This window comes from Vanellus vanellus, assembly GCF_965231255.1.
Source record: "Vanellus vanellus genome assembly, chromosome: 21".
Lineage (NCBI taxonomy): Eukaryota > Metazoa > Chordata > Aves > Charadriiformes > Charadriidae > Vanellus > Vanellus vanellus.
The window spans coordinates 67,906-86,785 of record NC_138926.1 but is presented as its reverse complement, the minus strand read 5'-3'; positions in this window follow the sequence as shown (position 1 = coordinate 86,785).

The window sequence follows — 18,880 nt, the reverse complement described above, 5'->3', positions numbered from 1 at the left end:
GGCAGCAAAAGTTGGACGTTTGTCTTTTTTGCTCCGGAGGATGCCTAAAGTGAAAACAGGTGCTTTTGAGGATGGAGTCCGCAGGAAAGCAGAGAGGGCCAAATTGTCTGGGGCATTTGAAGGGGTTCTAGGGGGCAGTGAGGACCAGCATCACTTTTCCCCGCTGGCAGCTTTGCTGTGGCAGCAAAAGCTGGACGTTTGTCTTTTTTGCTCCAAACAGCGCCGAAAGCGAAAACATGTGCTTTTGAGGATGGAGTCCGCAGGAAAGCAGAGAGGGCCAAATTGTGTGGGGCATTTGAAGGGGTTCCAGGAGGCAGTGAGGACCAGCATCACTTTTCCCCGCTGGCACCTTTGCTGTGGCAGCAAAAGCTGGACGTTTGTCTTTTTCGCTCCCGAGGGCGCCGAAAGCAACAACAGGTGCTTTTGAGGATGGAGTCCGCAGGAAAGCAGAGAGGGCCAAATTGTCTGGGGCATTTGAAGGGGTTCCAGGAGGCAGTGAGGACCAGCATCACTTTTCCCCGCTGGCAGCTTTGCTGTGGCAGCAAAAGCTGGACGTTTGTCTTTTTTGCTCCAAACAGCGCCGAAAGCGAAAACAGGTGCTTTTGAGGATGGAGTCCGCAGGAAAGCAGAGAGGGCCAAATTGTCTGGGGCATTTGAAGGGGTTCCAGGAGGCAGTGAGGACCAGCATCACTTTTCAGCACTGCCACCTTTGCTGTGGCAGCAAAAGCTGGACGTTTGTCTTTTTTGCTCCAAACACCGCCGAAAGCGAAAACAGGTGCTTTTGAGGATGGAGTCCGCAGGAAAGCAGAGAGGGCCAAATTGTCTGGGGCATTTGAAGGGGTTCCAGGAGGCAGTGAGGACCAGCATCACTTTTCCCCGCTGGCACCTTTGCTGTGGCAGCAAAAGCTGGACGTTTGTCTTTTTTGCTCCGGAGGGCGCCGAAAGTGAAAACAGGTGCTTTTGAGGATGGAGTCAGCAGGAAAGCAGAGAGGGCCAAATTGTCTGGGGCATTTGAAGGGGTTCCAGGAGGCAGTGAGGACCAGCATCACTTTTCCCCGCTGCCACCTTTGCTGTGGCAGCAAAAGCTGGACGTTTGTCTTTTTTGCTCCAAACAGCGCCGAAAGCGAAAACATATGCTTTTGAGGATGGAGTCCGCAGGAAAGCAGAGAGGGCCAAGTTGTCTGGGGCATTTGAAGGGGTTCCAGGAGGCAGTGAGGACCAGCATCACTTTTCCGCACTGCCACCTTTGCTGTGGCAGCAAAAGCTGGACGTTTGTCTTTTTTGATCCAAACACCGCCGAAAGCGAAAACAGGTGCTTTTGAGGATGGAGTCCGCAGGAAAGCAGAGAGGGCCAAATTGTCTGGGGCATTTCAAGGGGTTCCAGGAGGCAGTGAGGACCAGCATCACTTTTCCCCGCTGGCACCTTTGCTGTGGCAGCAAAAGCTGGACGTTTGTCTTTTTTGATCCAAGCAGCGCCGAAAGCGAAAACAGGTGCTTTTGAGGATGGAGTCCGCAGGAAAGCAGAGAGGGCCAAATTGTCTGGGGCATTTGAAGGGGTTCCAGGAGGCAGTGAGGACCAGCATCACTTTTCCCCGCTGGCACCTTTGCTGTGCCAGCAAAAGCTGGACGTTTGTCTTTTTTGCTCCAAACAGCGCCGAAAGTGAAAACAGGTGCTTTTGAGGCTGGAGTCAGCAGGAAAGCAGAGAGGGCCAAATTGTCTGGGGCATTTGAAGGGGTTCCAGGAGGCAGTGAGGACCAGCATCACTTTTCCCCGCTGCCACATTTGCTGTGGCAGCAAAAGCTGGACGTTTGTCTTTTTTGCTCCAAACAGCGCCGAAAGCGAAAACAGGTGCTTTTGAGGATGGAGTCCGCAGGAAAGCAGAGAGGGTCAAATTGTCTGGAGCATTTGAAGGGGTTCCAGGAGGCAGTGAGGACCAGCATCACTTTTCCCCGCTGGCAACTTTGCTGTGGCAGCAAAAGCTGGACATTTGTCTTTTTTGCTCCAAACAGCGCCGAAAGCGAAAACAGGTGCTTTTGAGGCTGGAGTCCGCAGGAAAGCAGAGAGGGCCAAATTGTCTTAAGCATTTGAAGGGGTTCCAGGAGGCAGTGAGGACCAGCATCACTTTTCCCCGCTGGCACCTTTGCTGTGGCAGCAAAAGCTGGACGTTTGTCTTTTTTGCTCCTGAGGTTGCCCAAAGTGAAAACAGGTGCTTTTGAGGATGGAGTCCGCAGGAAAGCAGAGAGGGCCAAATTGTCTGGGGCATTTGAAGGGGTTCCAGGAGGCAGTGAGGACCAGCATCACTTTTCCCCGCTGCCACCTTTGCTGTGGCAGCAAAAGCTGGACGTTTGTCTTTTTTCCTCCGGAGGGCGCCCAAAGTGAAAACAGGTGCTTTTGAGGATGGAGTCCGCAGGAAAGCAGAGAGGGCCAAATTGTGTGGGGCATTTGAAGGGGTTCCAGGAGGCAGTGAGGACCAGCATCACTTTTCCCCGCTGGCACCTTTGCTGTGGCAGCAAAAGCTGGACGTTTGTCTTTTTTGCTCAAAACATTGCTGAAAACGAAAACAGGTGCTTTTAAGGATGGAGTCCACAGGAAAGCAGAAAGGGCCAAATTGTCTGGGGCATTTGAAGGGGTTCTATGAGGCAGTGAGGACCAGCATCACTTTTCCCCGCTGGCACCTTTGCTGTGGCAGCAAAAGCTGGACGTTTGTCTTTTTTGCTCCGGAGGATGCCCAAAGTGAAAACAGGTGCTTTTGAGGATGGAGTCCGCAGGAAAGCAGAGAGGGCCAAATTGTCTGGGGCATTTGAAGGGGTTCCAGGAGGCAGTGAGGACCAGCATCACTTTTCCGCACTGCCACCTTTGCTGTGGCAGCAAAAGCTGGACGTTTGTCTTTTTTGCTCCAAACACCGCCGAAAGCGAAAACAGGTGCTTTTGAGGATGGAGTCCGCAGGAAAGCAGAGAGGGCCAAATTGTCTGGGGCATTTGAAGGGGTTCCAGGAGGCAGTGAGGACCAGCATCACTTTTCCCCGCTGCCACCTTTGCTGTGGCAGCAAAAGCTGAACGTTTGTCTTTTTTGCTCCGGAGGGCGCCGAAAGTGAAAACAGGTGCTTTTGAGGATGGAGTCAGCAGGAAAGCAGAGAGGGCCAAATTGTCTGAGGCATTTGAAGGGGTTCCAGGAGGCAGTGAGGACCAGCATCACTTTTCCCCGCTGGCACCTTTGCTGTGGCAGGAAAAGGTGGACGTTTGTCTTTTTTGCTCTAAACAGCGCCGAAAGCGAAAACAGGTGCTTTTGAGGATGGAGTCCGCAGGAAAGCAGAGAGGGCCAAATTGTCTGGGGCATTTGAAGGGGTTCCAGGAGGCAGTGAGGACCAGCATCACTTTTCCCCGCTGCCACCTTTGCTGTGGCAGCAAAAGCTGGACGTTTGTCTTTTTTGCTTCAAACAGCGCCGAAAGCGAAAACATATGCTTTTGAGGATGGAGTCCGCAGGAAAGCAGAGAGGGCCAAATTGTCTGGAGCATTTGAAGGGGTTCCAGGAGGCAGTGAGGACCAGCATCACTTTTCCGCACTGCCACCTTTGCTGTGGCAGCAAAAGCTGGACGTTTGTCTTTTTTGCTCCGGAGGGCGCTGAAAGTGAAAACAGGTGCTTTTGAGGATGGAGTCCACAGGAAAGCAGAGAGGACCAAATTGTCTGGGGCATTTGAAGGGGTTCCAGGAGGCAGTGAGGACCAGCATCACTTTTCCCCGCTGGCACCTTTGCTGTGGCAGCAAAAGCTGGACGTTTGTCTTTTTTGCTCCGGAGGGCGCCGAAAGTGAAAACAGGTGCTTTTGAGGATGGAGTCCGCAGGAAAGCAGAGAGGGCCAAATTGTCTGGGGCATTTGAAGGGGTTCCAGGAGGCAGTGAGGACCAGCATCACTTTTCCCCGCTGCCACCTTTGCTGTGGCAGCAAAAGCAGGACGTTTGTCTTTTTTGCTCCAAACACCGCCGAAAGCGAAAACAGGTGCTTTTGAGGATGGAGTCCGCAGGAAAGCAGAGAGGGCCAAATTGCCTGGGGCATTTGAAGGGGTTCCAGGAGGCAGTGAGGACCAGCATCACTTTTCCCCATGGCACTTTTGCTGTGGCAGCAAAAGCTGGATGTTTGTCTTTTTTGCTCCGGAGGATGCCTAAAGCGAAAACAGGTGCTTTTGAGGATGGAGTCCGCAGGAAAGCAGAGAGGGCCAAATTGTCTGGGGCATTTGAAGGGGTTCCAGGAGGCAGTGAGGACCAGCATCACTTTTCCCCGCTGCCACCTTTGCTGTGGCAGCAAAAGCTGGACGTTTGTCTTTTTTGCTCCGGAGGATGCCTAAAGTGAAAACAGGTGCTTTTGAGGATGGAGTCCGCAGGAAAGCAGAGAGGGCCAAATTGTCTGGGGCATTTGAAGGGGTTCTAGGGGGCAGTGAGGACCAGCATCACTTTTCCCCGCTGCCACCTTTGCTGTGGCAGCAAAAGCTGGACGTTTGTCTTTTTTGCTCCAAACACCGCCGAAAGCGAAAACAGGTGCTTTTGAGGATGGAGTCCGCAGGAAAGCAGAGAGGGCCAAATTGTCTGGGGCATTTGAAGGGGTTCCAGGAGGCAGTGAGGACCAGCATCACTTTTCCCCGCTGGCACCTTTGCTGTGGCAGCAAAAGCTGTACGTTTGTCTTTTTTGCTCGAAACAGCGCCGAAAGCGAAAACAGGTGCTTTTGAGGATGGATTCCGCAGGAAAGCAGAGAGGGCCAAATTGTCAGCGGCATTTGAAGGGGTTCCAGGAGGCAGTGAGGACCAGCATCACTTTTCCCCGCTGCCACCTTTGCTGTGGCAGCAAAAGCTGGACGTTTGTCTTTTTTGCTCCAAACAGCGCCGAAAGCGAAAACAGGTGCTTTTGAGGCTGGAGTCCGCAGGAAAGCAGAGAGGACCAAATTGTGTGGGGCATTTGAAGGGGTTCCAGGAGGAAGTGAGGACCAGCACCACTTTTCCCCGCTGGCACCTTTGCTGTGGCAGCAAAAGCTGGACGTTTGTCTTTTTTGCTCCAAACAGCGCCGAAAGCGAAAACAGGTGCTTTTGAGGATGGAGTCCACAGGAAAGCAGAGAGGGCCAAATTGTCTGGGGCATTTGAAGGGGTTCCAGGAGGCAGTGAGGACCAGCATCACTTTTCCCCGCTGCCACCTTTGCTGTGGCAGCAAAAGCTGGACGTTTGTCTTTTTTGCTTCAAACAGCGCCGAAAGCGAAAACATATGCTTTTGAGGATGGAGTCCGCAGGAAAGCAGAGAGGGCCAAATTGTCTGGAGCATTTGAAGGGGTTCCAGGAGGCAGTGAGGACCAGCATCACTTTTCTGCACTGCCACCTTTGCTGTGGCAGCAAAAGCTGGACGTTTGTCTTTTTTGCTCCGGAGGGCGCCGAAAGTGAAAACAGGTGCTTTTGAGGATGGAGTCCACAGGAAAGCAGAGAGGACCAAATTGTCTGGGGCATTTGAAGGGGTTCCAGGAGGCAGTGAGGACCAGCATCACTTTTCCCCGCTGGCACCTTTGCTGTGGCAGCAAAAGCTGGACGTTTGTCTTTTTTGGTCCAAACAGCACCGAAAGTGAAAACAGGTGCTTTTGAGGATGGAGTCCACAGGAAAGCAGAGAGGGCCAAATTGTCTGGGGCATTTGAAGGGGTTCCAGGAGGCAGTGAGGACCAGCATCACTTTTCCCCGCTGGCACCTTTGCTGTGGCAGCAAAAGCTGGACGTTTGTCTTTTTTGCTCCGGAGGGCGCCGAAAGTGAAAACAGGTGCTTTTGAGGATGGAGTCCGCAGGAAAGCAGAGAGGGCCAAATTGTCTGGGGCATTTGAAGGGGTTCCAGGAGGCAGTGAGGACCAGCATCACTTTTCCCCGCTGCCACCTTTGCTGTGGCAGCAAAAGCAGGACGTTTGTCTTTTTTGCTCCAAACACCGCCGAAAGCGAAAACAGGTGCTTTTGAGGATGGAGTCCGCAGGAAAGCAGAGAGGGCCAAATTGCCTGGGGCATTTGAAGGGGTTCCATGAGGCAGTGAGGACCAGCATCACTTTTCCCCATGGCACTTTTGCTGTGGCAGCAAAAGCTGGATGTTTGTCTTTTTTGCTCCGGAGGATGCCTAAAGCGAAAACAGGTGCTTTTGAGGATGGAGTCCGCAGGAAAGCAGAGAGGGCCAAATTGTCTGGGGCATTTGAAGGGGTTCCAGGAGGCAGTGAGGACCAGCATCACTTTTCCCCGCTGCCACCTTTGCTGTGGCAGCAAAAGCTGGACGTTTGTCTTTTTTGCTCCGGAGGATGCCTAAAGTGAAAACAGGTGCTTTTGAGGATGGAGTCCGCAGGAAAGCAGAGAGGGCCAAATTGTCTGGGGCATTTGAAGGGGTTCTAGGGGGCAGTGAGGACCAGCATCACTTTTCCCCGCTGGCAACTTTGCTGTGGCAGCAAAAGCTGGACGTTTGTCTTTTTTGATCCAAACAGCGCCGAAAGCGAAAACAGGTGCTTTTGAGGCTGGAGTCCGCAGGAAAGCAGAGAGGACCAAATTGTCTGGGGCATTTGAAGGGGTTCCAGGAGGCAGTGAGGACCAGCATCACTTTTCCCCGCTGGCACCTTTGCTGTGGCAGCAAAAGCTGTACGTTTGTCTTTTTTGCTCGAAACAGCGCCGAAAGCGAAAACAGGTGCTTTTGAGGATGGATTCCGCAGGAAAGCAGAGAGGACCAAATTGTCAGCGGCATTTGAAGGGGTTCCAGCAGGCAGTGAGGACCAGCATCACTTTTCCCCGCTGCCACCTTTGCTGTGGCAGCAAAAGCTGGACGTTTGTCTTTTTTGCTCCAAACAGCGCCGAAAGCGAAAACAGGTGCTTTTGAGGATGGAGTCCGCAGGAAAGCAGAGAGGGCCAAATTGTCTGGGGCATTTGAAGGGGTTCCAGGAGGCAGTGAGGACCAGCATCACTTTTCCCCGCTGCCACCTTTGCTGTGGCAGCAAAAGCTGGACGTTTGTCTTTTTTGCTCCGGAGGATGCCTAAAGTGAAAACAGGTGCTTTTGAGGATGGAGTCCGCAGGAAAGCAGAGAGGGCCAAATTGTCTGGGGCATTTGAAGGGGTTCTAGGGGGCAGTGAGGACCAGCATCACTTTTCCCCGCTGACACCTTTGCTGTGGCAGCAAAAGCTGGACGTTTGTCTTTTTTGATCCAAACAGCGCCGAAAGCGAAAACAGGTGCTTTTGAGGCTGGAGTCCGCAGGAAAGCAGAGAGGGCCAAATTGTTTGGGGCATTTGAAGGGGTTCCAGGAGGCAGTGAGGACCAGCATCACTTTTCCCCGCTGGCACCTTTGCTGTGGCAGCAAAAGCTGGACGTTTGTCTTTTTTGCTCCAAACAGCGCCGAAAGCGATAACAGGTGCTTTTGAGGATGGAGTCCGCAGGAAAGCAGAGAGGGCCAAATTGTCTGGGGCATTTGAAGGGGTTCCAGGAGGCAGTGAGGACCAGCATCACTTTTCCCCACTGCCACCTTTGCTGTGGCAGCAAAAGCTGGACGTTTGTCTTTTTTGCTCCGGAGGGCGCCGAAAGCGACAACAGGTGCTTTTGAGGATGGAGTCCGCAGGAAAGCAGAGAGGGCCAAATTGTCTGGGGCATTTGAAGGGGTTCCAGGAGGCAGTGAGGACCAGCATCACTTTTCCCCGCTGGCACCTTTGCTGTGGCAGCAAAAGCTGGACGTTTGTCTTTTTTGCTCCGGAGGGCGCCCAAAGTGAAAACAGGTGCTTTTGAGGATGGAGTCCGCAGGAAAGCAGAGAGGGCCAAATTGTCTGGGGCATTTGAAGGGGTTCCAGGAGGCAGTGAGGACCAGCATCACTTTTCCCCGCTGGCACCTTTGCTGTGGCAGCAAAAGCTGGACGTTTGTCTTTTTTGCTCCAAACAGCGCCGAAAGCGAAAACAGGTGCTTTTGAGGATGGAGTCCGCAGGAAAGCAGAGAGGGCCAAATTGTCTGGGGCATTTGAAGGGGTTCCAGGAGGCAGTGAGGACCAGCATCACTTTTCCCCGCTGGCACCTTTGCTGTGGCAGCAAAAGCTGGACGTTTGTCTTTTTCGCTCCGGAGGGCGCCGAAAGCGACAACAGGTGCTTTTGAGGATGGAGTCCGCAGGAAAGCAGAGAGGGCCAAATTGTCTGGGGCATTTGAAGGGGTTCCAGGAGGCAGTGAGGACCAGCATCACTTTTCCCTACTGCCACCTTTGCTGTGGCAGCAAAAGCTGGACGTTTGTCTTTTTTGGTCCAAACAGCACCGAAAGCGAAAACAGGTGCTTTTGAGGCTGGAGTCCGCAGGAAAGCAGAGAGGGCCAAATTGTCTGGGGCATTTGAAGGGGTTCCAGGAGGCAGTGAGGACCAGCATCACTTTTCCCTGCTGGCACATTTGCTGTGCCAGCAAAAGCTGGACGTTTGTCTTTTTTGATCCAAACAGCGCCGAAAGCGAAAACAGGTGCTTTTGAGGATGGAGTCCGCAGGAAAGCAGAGAGGGCCAAATTGTCTGGGGCATTTGAAGGGGTTCCAGGAGGCAGTGAGGACCAGCATCACTTTTCCCCGCTGGCACCTTTGCTGTGCCAGCAAAAGCTGGACGTTTGTCTTTTTTGCTCCAAACAGCGCCGAAAGCGAAAACATATGCTTTTGAGGATGGAGTCTGCAGGAAAGCAGAGAGGGCCAAATTGTCTGGGGCATTTGAAGGGGTTCCAGGAGGCAGTGAGGACCAGCATCACTTTTCCCCGCTGGCACCTTTGCTGTGGCAGCAAAAGCTGGACGTTTGTCTTTTTTGCTCCAAACAGCGCCGAAAGCGAAAACATATGCTTTTGAGGATGGAGTCTGCAGGAAAGCAGAGAGGGCCAAATTGTCTGGAGCATTTGAAGGGGTTCCAGGAGGCAGTGAGGACCAGCATCACTTTTCCCCGCTGGCACCTTTGCTGTGGCAGCAAAAGCTGGACGTTTGTCTTTTTTGCTCCGGATGGCGCCCAAAGTGAAAACAGGTGGTTTTGAGGATGGAGTCCGCAGGAAAGCAGAGAGGGCCAAATTGTCTGGGGCATTTGAAGGGGTTCCAGGAGGCAGTGAGGACCAGCATCACTTTTCCCCGCTGGCACCTTTGCTGTGGCAGCAAAAGCTGGACGTTTGTCTTTTTTCCTCCGGAGGGCGCCCAAAGTGAAAACAGGTGCTTTTGAGGATGGAGTCCGCAGGAAAGCAGAGAGGGCCAAATTGTCAGGGGCATTTGAAGGGGTTCCAGGAGGCAGTGAGGACCAGCATCACTTTTCCCCGCTGGCACCTTTGCTGTGGCAGCAAAAGCTGGACGTTTGTCTTTTTTGCTCCAAACAGCGCCGAACGCGAAAACAGGTGCTTTTGAGGATGGAGTCCGCAGGAAAGCAGAGAGGGCCAAATTGTCTGGGGCATTTGAAGGGGTTCCAGGAGGCAGTGAGGACCAGCATCACTTTTCCCCGCTGGCACCTTTGCTGTGCCAGCAAAAGCTGGACGTTTGTCTTTTTTGCTCCGGAGGGCGCCGAAAGTGAAAACAGGTGCTTTTGAGGATGGAGTCCGCAGGAAAGCAGAGAGGGCCAAATTGTCTGGGGCATTTGAAGGGGTTCCAGGAGGCAGTGAGGACCAGCATCACTTTTCCCCGCTGCCACCTTTGCTGTGGCAGCAAAAGCTGGACGTTTGTCTTTTTTGCTCCAAACACCGCCGAAAGCGAAAACAGGTGCTTTTGAGGATGGAGTCCGCAGGAAAGCAGAGAGGGCCAAATTGTCTGGGGCATTTGAAGGGGTTCCAGGAGGCAGTGAGGACCAGCATCACTTTTCCCCGCTGGCACCTTTGCTGTTGCAGCAAAAGCTGGACGTTTGTCTTTTTTGCTCCGGAGGGCGCCGAAAGTGAAAACAGGTGCTTTTGAGGATGGAGTCCGCAGGAAAGCAGAGAGGGCCAAATTGTCTGGGGCATTTGAAGGGGTTCCAGGAGGCAGTGAGGACCAGCATCACTTTTCCCCGCTGGCACCTTTGCTGTGGCAGCAAAAGCTGGACGTTTGTCTTTTTTGCTCCAAACAGCGCCAAACGCGAAAACAGGTGCTTTTGAGGATGGAGTCCGCAGGAAAGCAGAGAGGGCCAAATTGTCTGGGGCATTTGAAGGGGTTCCAGGAGGCAGTGAGGACCAGCATCACTTTTCCCCGCTGCCACCTTTGCTGTGGCAGCAAAAGCTGGACGTTTGTCTTTTTTGCTCCAAACAGCGCCGAAAGCGAAAACAGGTGCTTTTGAGGATGGAGTCTGCAGGAAAGCAGAGAGGGCCAAATTGTCTGGGGCATTTGAAGGGGTTCCAGGAGGCAGTGAGGACCAGCATCACTTTTCCCTACTGCCACCTTTGCTGTGGCAGCAAAAGCTGGACGTTTGTCTTTTTTGCTCCGGAGGGCGCCGAAAGTGAAAACAGGTGCTTTTGAGGATGGAGTCAGCAGGAAAGCAGAGAGGGCCAAATTGTCTGGGGCATTTGAAGGGGTTCCAGGAGGCAGTGAGGACCAGCATCACTTTTCCCCGCTGGCACCTTTGCTGTGGCAGCAAAAGCTGGACGTTTGTCTTTTTTGGTCCAAACAGCACCGAAAGCGACAACAGGTGCTTTTGAGGCTGGAGTCCGCAGGAAAGCAGAGAGGGCCAAATTGTGTGGGGCATTTGAAGGGGTTCCAGGAGGCAGTGAGGACCAGCATCACTTTTCCCTGCTGGCACCTTTGCTGTGCCAGCAAAAGCTGGACGTTTGTCTTTTTTGCTCCAAACAGCGCCGAACGCGAAAACAGGTGCTTTTGAGGATGGAGTCCGCAGGAAAGCAGAGAGGGCCAAATTGTCTGGGGCATTTGAAGGGGTTCCAGGAGGCAGTGAGGACCAGCATCACTTTTCCACGCTGGAACCTTTGCTGTGCCAGCAAAAGCTGGACGTTTGTCTTTTTTGCTCCAAACAGCGCCGAAAGCGAAAACAGGTGCTTTTGAGGCTGGAGTCCGCAGGAAAGCAGAGAGGGCCAAATTGTCTGGGGCATTTGAAGGGGTTCCAGGAGGCAGTGAGGACTAGCATCACTTTTCCCCGCTGGCACCTTTGCTGTGGCAGCAAAAGCTGGACGTTTGTCTTTTTTGCTCCAAACAGCGCCGAACGCGAAAACAGGTGCTTTTGAGGATGGAGTCCGCAGGAAAGCAGAGAGGGCCAAATTGTCTGGGGCATTTGAAGGGGTTCCAGGAGGCAGTGAGGACCAGCATCACTTTTCCCCGCTGGCACCTTTGCTGTGCCAGCAAAAGCTGGACGTTTGTCTTTTTTGCTCCAAACACCGCCGAAAGCGAAAACAGGTGCTTTTGAGGATGGAGTGTGCAGGAAAGCAGAGAGGGCCAAATTGTCTGGGGCATTTGAAGGGGTTCCAGGAGGCAGTGAGGACCAGCATCACTTTTCCCCGCTGGCACCTTTGCTGTGGCAGCAAAAGCTGGACGTTTGTCTTTTTTGCTCCAAACAGCGCCGAACGCGAAAACAGGTGCTTTTGAGGATGGAGTCCGCAGGAAAGCAGAGAGGGCCAAATTGTCTGGGGCATTTGAAGGGGTTCCAGGAGGCAGTGAGGACCAGCATCACTTTTCCCCGCTGGCACCTTTGCTGTGCCAGCAAAAGCTGGACGTTTGTCTTTTTTGCTCCAAACAGCGCCGAAAGCGAAAACATATGCTTTTGAGGATGGAGTCCGCAGGAAAGCAGAGAGGGCCAAATTGTCTGGGGCATTTGAAGGGGTTCCAGGAGGCAGTGAGGACCAGCATCACTTTTCCCCGCTGCCACCTTTGCTGTGGCAGCAAAAGCTGGACGTTTGTCTTTTTTGCTCCAAACAGCGCCGAAAGCGAAAACATATGCTTTTGAGGATGGAGTCTGCAGGAAAGCAGAGAGGGCCAAATTGTCTGGAGCATTTGAAGGGGTTCCAGGAGGCAGTGAGGACCAGCATCACTTTTCCCCGCTGCCAGCTTTGCTGTGGCAGCAAAAGCTGGACGTTTGTCTTTTTTGCTCCGGATGGCGCCCAAAGTGAAAACAGGTGGTTTTGAGGATGGAGTCCGCAGGAAAGCAGAGAGGGCCAAATTGTCTGTGGCATTTGAAGGGGTTCCAGGAGGCAGTGAGGACCAGCATCACTTTTCCCCGCTGGCACCTTTGCTGTGGCAGCAAAAGCTGGACGTTTGTCTTTTTTCCTCCGGAGGGCGCCCAAAGTGAAAACAGGTGCTTTTGAGGATGGAGTCCGCAGGAAAGCAGAGAGGGCCAAATTGTCTGGGGCATTTGAAGGGGTTCCAGGAGGCAGTGAGGACCAGCATCACTTTTCCCCGCTGGCACCTTTGCTGTTGCAGCAAAAGCTGGACGTTTGTCTTTTTTGCTCCGGAGGGCGCCGAAAGTGAAAACAGGTGCTTTTGAGGATGGAGTCCGCAGGAAAGCAGAGAGGGCCAAATTGTCTGGGGCATTTGAAGGGGTTCCAGGAGGCAGTGAGGACCAGCATCACTTTTCCCCGCTGCCACCTTTGCTGTGGCAGCAAAAGCTGGACGTTTGTCTTTTTTGCTCCAAACAGCGCCGAACGCGAAAACAGGTGCTTTTGAGGATGGAGTCCGCAGGAAAGCAGAGAGGGCCAAATTGTCTGGGGCATTTGAAGGGGTTCCAGGAGGCAGTGAGGACCAGCATCACTTTTCCCCGCTGGCACCTTTGCTGTTGCAGCAAAAGCTGGACCTTTGTCTTTTTTGCTCCGGAGGGCGCCGAAAGTGAAAACAGGTGCTTTTGAGGATGGAGTCCGCAGGAAAGCAGAGAGGGCCAAATTGTCTGGGGCATTTGAAGGGGTTCCAGGAGGCAGTGAGGACCAGCATCACTTTTCCCCGCTGCCACCTTTGCTGTGGCAGCAAAAGCTGGACGTTTGTCTTTTTTGCTCCAAACAGCGCCAAACGCGAAAACAGGTGCTTTTGAGGATGGAGTCCGCAGGAAAGCAGAGAGGGCCAAATTGTCTGGGGCATTTGAAGGGGTTCCAGGAGGCAGTGAGGACCAGCATCACTTTTCCCCGCTGCCACCTTTGCTGTGGCAGCAAAAGCTGGACGTTTGTCTTTTTTGCTCCAAACAGCGCCGAAAGCGAAAACAGGTGCTTTTGAGGACGGAGTCCGCAGGAAAGCAGAGAGGGCCAAATTGTCTGGGGCATTTGAAGGGGTTCCAGGAGGCAGTGAGGACCAGCATCACTTTTCCCCGCTGGCACCTTTGCTGTGGCAGCAAAAGCTGGACGTTTGTCTTTTTTGCTCCGGAGGGCGCCGAAAGTGAAAACAGGTGCTTTTGAGGATGGAGTCAGCAGGAAAGCAGAGAGGGCCAAATTGTCTGGGGCATTTGAAGGGGTTCCAGGAGGCAGTGAGGACCAGCATCACTTTTCCCTACTGCCACCTTTGCTGTGGCAGCAAAAGCTGGACGTTTGTCTTTTTTGGTCCAAACAGCACCGAAAGCGAAAACAGGTGCTTTTGAGGCTGGAGTCCGCAGGAAAGCAGAGAGGGCGAAATTGTGTGGGGCATTTGAAGGGGTTCCAGGAGGCAGTGAGGACCAGCATCACTTTTCCCTGCTGGCACCTTTGCTGTGCCAGCAAAAGCTGGACGTTTGTCTTTTTTGCTCCAAACAGCGCCGAACGCGAAAACAGGTGCTTTTGAGGATGGAGTCCGCAGGAAAGCAGAGAGGGCCAAATTGTCTGGGGCATTTGAAGGGGTTCCAGGAGGCAGTGAGGACCAGCATCACTTTTCCCCGCTGGCACCTTTGCTGTGCCAGCAAAAGCTGGACGTTTGTCTTTTTTGCTCCAAACAGCGCCGAAAGCGAAAACAGGTGCTTTTGAGGCTGGAGTCCGCAGGAAAGCAGAGAGGGCCAAATTGTCTGGGGCATTTGAAGGGGTTCCAGGAGGCAGTGAGGACTAGCATCACTTTTCCCCGCTGGCACCTTTGCTGTGGCAGCAAAAGCTGGACGTTTGTCTTTTTTGCTCCAAACAGCGCCGAACGCGAAAACAGGTGCTTTTGAGGATGGAGTCCGCAGGAAAGCAGAGAGGGCCAAATTGTCTGGGGCATTTGAAGGGGTTCCAGGAGGCAGTGAGGACCAGCATCACTTTTCCCCGCTGGCACCTTTGCTGTGCCAGCAAAAGCTGGACGTTTGTCTTTTTTGCTCCAAACACCGCCGAAAGCGAAAACAGGTGCTTTTGAGGATGGAGTCCGCAGGAAAGCAGAGAGGGCCAAATTGTCTGGGGCATTTGAAGGGGTTCCAGGAGGCAGTGAGGACCAGCATCACTTTTCCCCGCTGGCACCTTTGCTGTGCCAGCAAAAGCTGGACGTTTGTCTTTTTTGCTCCAAACACCGCCGTAAGCGAAAACAGGTGCTTTTGAGGCTGGAGTCCGCAGGAAAGCAGAGAGGGCCAAATTGTCTGGGGCATTTGAAGGGGTTCCAGGAGGCAGTGAGGACCAGCATCACTTTTCCCCGCTGGCACCTTTGCTGTGGCAGCAAAAGCTGGACGTTTGTCTTTTTTGCTCCAAACAGCGCCGAACGCGAAAACAGGTGCTTTTGAGGATGGAGTCCGCAGGAAAGCAGAGAGGGCCAAATTGTCTGGGGCATTTGAAGGGGTTCCAGGAGGCAGTGAGGACCAGCATCACTTTTCCCCGCTGGCACCTTTGCTGTGCCAGCAAAAGCTGGACGTTTGTCTTTTTTGCTCCAAACAGCGCCGAAAGCGAAAACATATGCTTTTGAGGATGGAGTGTGCAGGAAAGCAGAGAGGGCCAAATTGTCTGGGGCATTTGAAGGGGTTCCAGGAGGCAGTGAGGACCAGCATCACTTTTCCCCGCTGGCACCTTTGCTGTGGCAGCAAAAGCTGGACGTTTGTCTTTTTTGCTCCAAACAGCGCCGAAAGCGAAAACATATGCTTTTGAGGATGGAGTCTGCAGGAAAGCAGAGAGGGCCAAATTGTCTGGAGCATTTGAAGGGGTTCCAGGAGGCAGTGAGGACCAGCATCACTTTTCCCCGCTGCCAGCTTTGCTGTGGCAGCAAAAGCTGGACGTTTGTCTTTTTTGCTCCGGATGGCGCCCAAAGTGAAAACAGGTGGTTTTGAGGATGGAGTCCGCAGGAAAGCAGAGAGGGCCAAATTGTCTGTGGCATTTGAAGGGGTTCCAGGAGGCAGTGAGGACCAGCATCACTTTTCCCCGCTGGCACCTTTGCTGTGGCAGCAAAAGCTGGACGTTTGTCTTTTTTCCTCCGGAGGGCGCCCAAAGTGAAAACAGGTGCTTTTGAGGATGGAGTCCGCAGGAAAGCAGAGAGGGCCAAATTGTCTGGGGCATTTGAAGGGGTTCCAGGAGGCAGTGAGGACCAGCATCACTTTTCCCCGCTGGCACCTTTGCTGTGGCAGCAAAAGCTGGACGTTTGTCTTTTTTGCTCCAAACAGCGCCGAACGCGAAAACAGGTGCTTTTGAGGATGGAGTCCGCAGGAAAGCAGAGAGGGCCAAATTGTCTGGGGCATTTGAAGGGGTTCCAGGAGGCAGTGAGGACCAGCATCACTTTTCCCCGCTGGCACCTTTGCTGTTGCAGCAAAAGCTGGACGTTTGTCTTTTTTGCTCCGGAGGGCGCCGAAAGTGAAAACAGGTGCTTTTGAGGATGGAGTCCGCAGGAAAGCAGAGAGGGCCAAATTGTCTGGGGCATTTGAAGGGGTTCCAGGAGGCAGTGAGGACCAGCATCACTTTTCCCCGCTGCCACCTTTGCTGTGGCAGCAAAAGCTGGACGTTTGTCTTTTTTGCTCCAAACAGCGCCGAACGCGAAAACAGGTGCTTTTGAGGATGGAGTCCGCAGGAAAGCAGAGAGGGCCAAATTGTCTGGGGCATTTGAAGGGGTTCCAGGAGGCAGTGAGGACCAGCATCACTTTTCCCCGCTGGCACCTTTGCTGTTGCAGCAAAAGCTGGACGTTTGTCTTTTTTGCTCCGGAGGGCGCCGAAAGTGAAAACAGGTGCTTTTGAGGATGGAGTCCGCAGGAAAGCAGAGAGGGCCAAATTGTCTGGGGCATTTGAAGGGGTTCCAGGAGGCAGTGAGGACCAGCATCACTTTTCCCCGCTGCCACCTTTGCTGTGGCAGCAAAAGCTGGACGTTTGTCTTTTTTGCTCCAAACAGCGCCGAAAGCGAAAACAGGTGCTTTTGAGGATGGAGTCTGCAGGAAAGCAGAGAGGGCCAAATTGTCTGGGGCATTTGAAGGGGTTCCAGGAGGCAGTGAGGACCAGCATCACTTTTCCCCGCTGGCACCTTTGCTGTGGCAGCAAAAGCTGGACGTTTGTCTTTTTTGCTCCGGAGGGCGCCGAAAGTGAAAACAGGTGCTTTTGAGGATGGAGTCAGCAGGAAAGCAGAGAGGGCCAAATTGTCTGGGGCATTTGAAGGGGTTCCAGGAGGCAGTGAGGACCAGCATCACTTTTCCCTACTGCCACCTTTGCTGTGGCAGCAAAAGCTGGACGTTTGTCTTTTTTGGTCCAAACAGCACCGAAAGCGAAAACAGGTGCTTTTGAGGCTGGAGTCCGCAGGAAAGCAGAGAGGGCCAAATTGTGTGGGGCATTTGAAGGGGTTCCAGGAGGCAGTGAGGACCAGCATCACTTTTCCCTGCTGGCACCTTTGCTGTGGCAGCAAAAGCTGGACGTTTGTCTTTTTTGCTCCAAACACCGCCGAAAGCGAAAACAGGTGCTTTTGAGGATGGAGTCCGCAGGAAAGCAGAGAGGGCCAAATTGTCTGGGGCATTTGAAGGGGTTCCAGGAGGCAGTGAGGACCAGCATCACTTTTCCCCGCTGGCACCTTTGCTGTGCCAGCAAAAGCTGGACGTTTGTCTTTTTTGCTCCAAACAGCGCCGAAAGCGAAAACAGGTGCTTTTGAGGCTGGAGTCCGCAGGAAAGCAGAGAGGGCCAAATTGTCTGGGGCATTTGAAGGGGTTCCAGGAGGCAGTGAGGACCAGCATCACTTTTCCCCCTGGCACCGTTGCTGTGGCAGCAAAAGCTGGACGTTTGTCTTTTTTGCTCCGGAGGGCGCCGAAAGTGAAAACAGGTGCTTTTGAGGATGGAGTCCGCAGGAAAGCAGAGAGGGCCAAATTGTCTGGGGCATTTGAAGGGGTTCCAGGAGGCAGTGAGGACCAGCATCACTTTTCCCCGCTGGCACCTTTGCTGTGGCAGCAAAAGCTGGACGTTTGTCTTTTTTGCTCCAAACAGCGCCGAAAGCGAAAACATATGCTTTTGAGGATGGAGTCCGCAGGAAAGCAGAGAGGGCCAAATTGTCTGGAGCATTTGAAGGGGTTCCAGGAGGCAGTGAGGACCAGCATCACTTTTCCCCGCTGGCACCTTTGCTGTGGCAGCAAAAGCTGGACGTTTGTCTTTTTTGCTCCGGATGGCGCCCAAAGTGAAAACAGGTGGTTTTGAAGATGGAGTCCGCAGGAAAGCAGAGAGGGCCAAATTGTCTGTGGCATTTGAAGGGGTTCCAGGAGGCAGTGAGGACCAGCATCACTTTTCCCCGCTGGCACCTTTGCTGTGGCAGCAAAAGCTGGACGTTTGTCTTTTTTCCTCCGGAGGGCGCCCAAAGTGAAAACAGGTGCTTTTGAGGATGGAGTCCGCAGGAAAGCAGAGAGGGCCAAATTGTCTGGGGCATTTGAAGGGGTTCCAGGAGGCAGTGAGGACCAGCATCACTTTTCCCCGCTGGCACCTTTGCTGTGGCAGCAAAAGCTGGACGTTTGTCTTTTTTGCTCCAAACAGCGCCGAACGCGAAAACAGGTGCTTTTGAGGATGGAGTCCGCAGGAAAGCAGAGAGGGCCAAATTGTCTGGGGCATTTGAAGGGGTTCCAGGAGGCAGTGAGGACCAGCATCACTTTTCCCCGCTGGCACCTTTGCTGTTGCAGCAAAAGCTGGACGTTTGTCTTTTTTGCTCCGGAGGGTGCCGAAAGTGAAAACAGGTGCTTTTGAGGATGGAGTCCGCAGGAAAGCAGAGAGGGCCAAATTGTCTGGGGCATTTGAAGGGGTTCCAGGAGGCAGTGAGGACCAGCATCACTTTTCCCCGCTGCCACCTTTGCTGTGGCAGCAAAAGCTGGACGTTTGTCTTTTTTGCTCCAAACACCGCCGAAAGCGAAAACAGGTGCTTTTGAGGCTGGAGTCCGCAGGAAAGCAGAGAGGGCCAAATTGTCTGGGGCATTTGAAGGGGTTCCAGGAGGCAGTGAGGACCAGCATCACTTTTCCGCACTGCCACCTTTGCTGTGGCAGCAAAAGCTGGACGTTTGTCTTTTTTGCTCCAAACAGCACCGAAAGCGAAAACAGGTGGTTTTGAGGATGGAGTCCGCAGGAAAGCAGAGAGGGCCAAATTGTCTGTGGCATTTGAAGGGGTTCCAGGAGGCAGTGAGGACCAGCATCACTTTTCCCCGCTGGCACCTTTGCTGTGGCAGCAAAAGCTGGACGTTTGTCTTTTTTGCTCCGGATGACGCCCAAAGTGAAAACAGGTGGTTTTGAGGATGGAGTCCGCAGGAAAGCAGAGAGGGCCAAATTGTCTGTGGCATTTGAAGGGGTTCCAGGAGGCAGTGAGGACCAGCATCACTTTTCCCTACTGCCACCTTTGCTGTGGCAGCAAAAGCTGGACGTTTGTCTTTTTTCCTCTGGAGGGCGCCCAAAGTGAAAACAGGTGCTTTTGAGGATGGAGTCCGCAGGAAAGCAGAGAGGGCCAAATTGTCTGGGGCATTTGAAGGGGTTCCAGGAGGCAGTGAGGACCAGCATCACTTTTCCCCGCTGGCAACTTTGCTGTGGCAGCAAAAGCTGGACGTTTGTCTTTTTTGCTCCAAACAGCGCCGAACGCGAAAACAGGTGCTTTTGAGGATGGAGTCCGCAGGAAA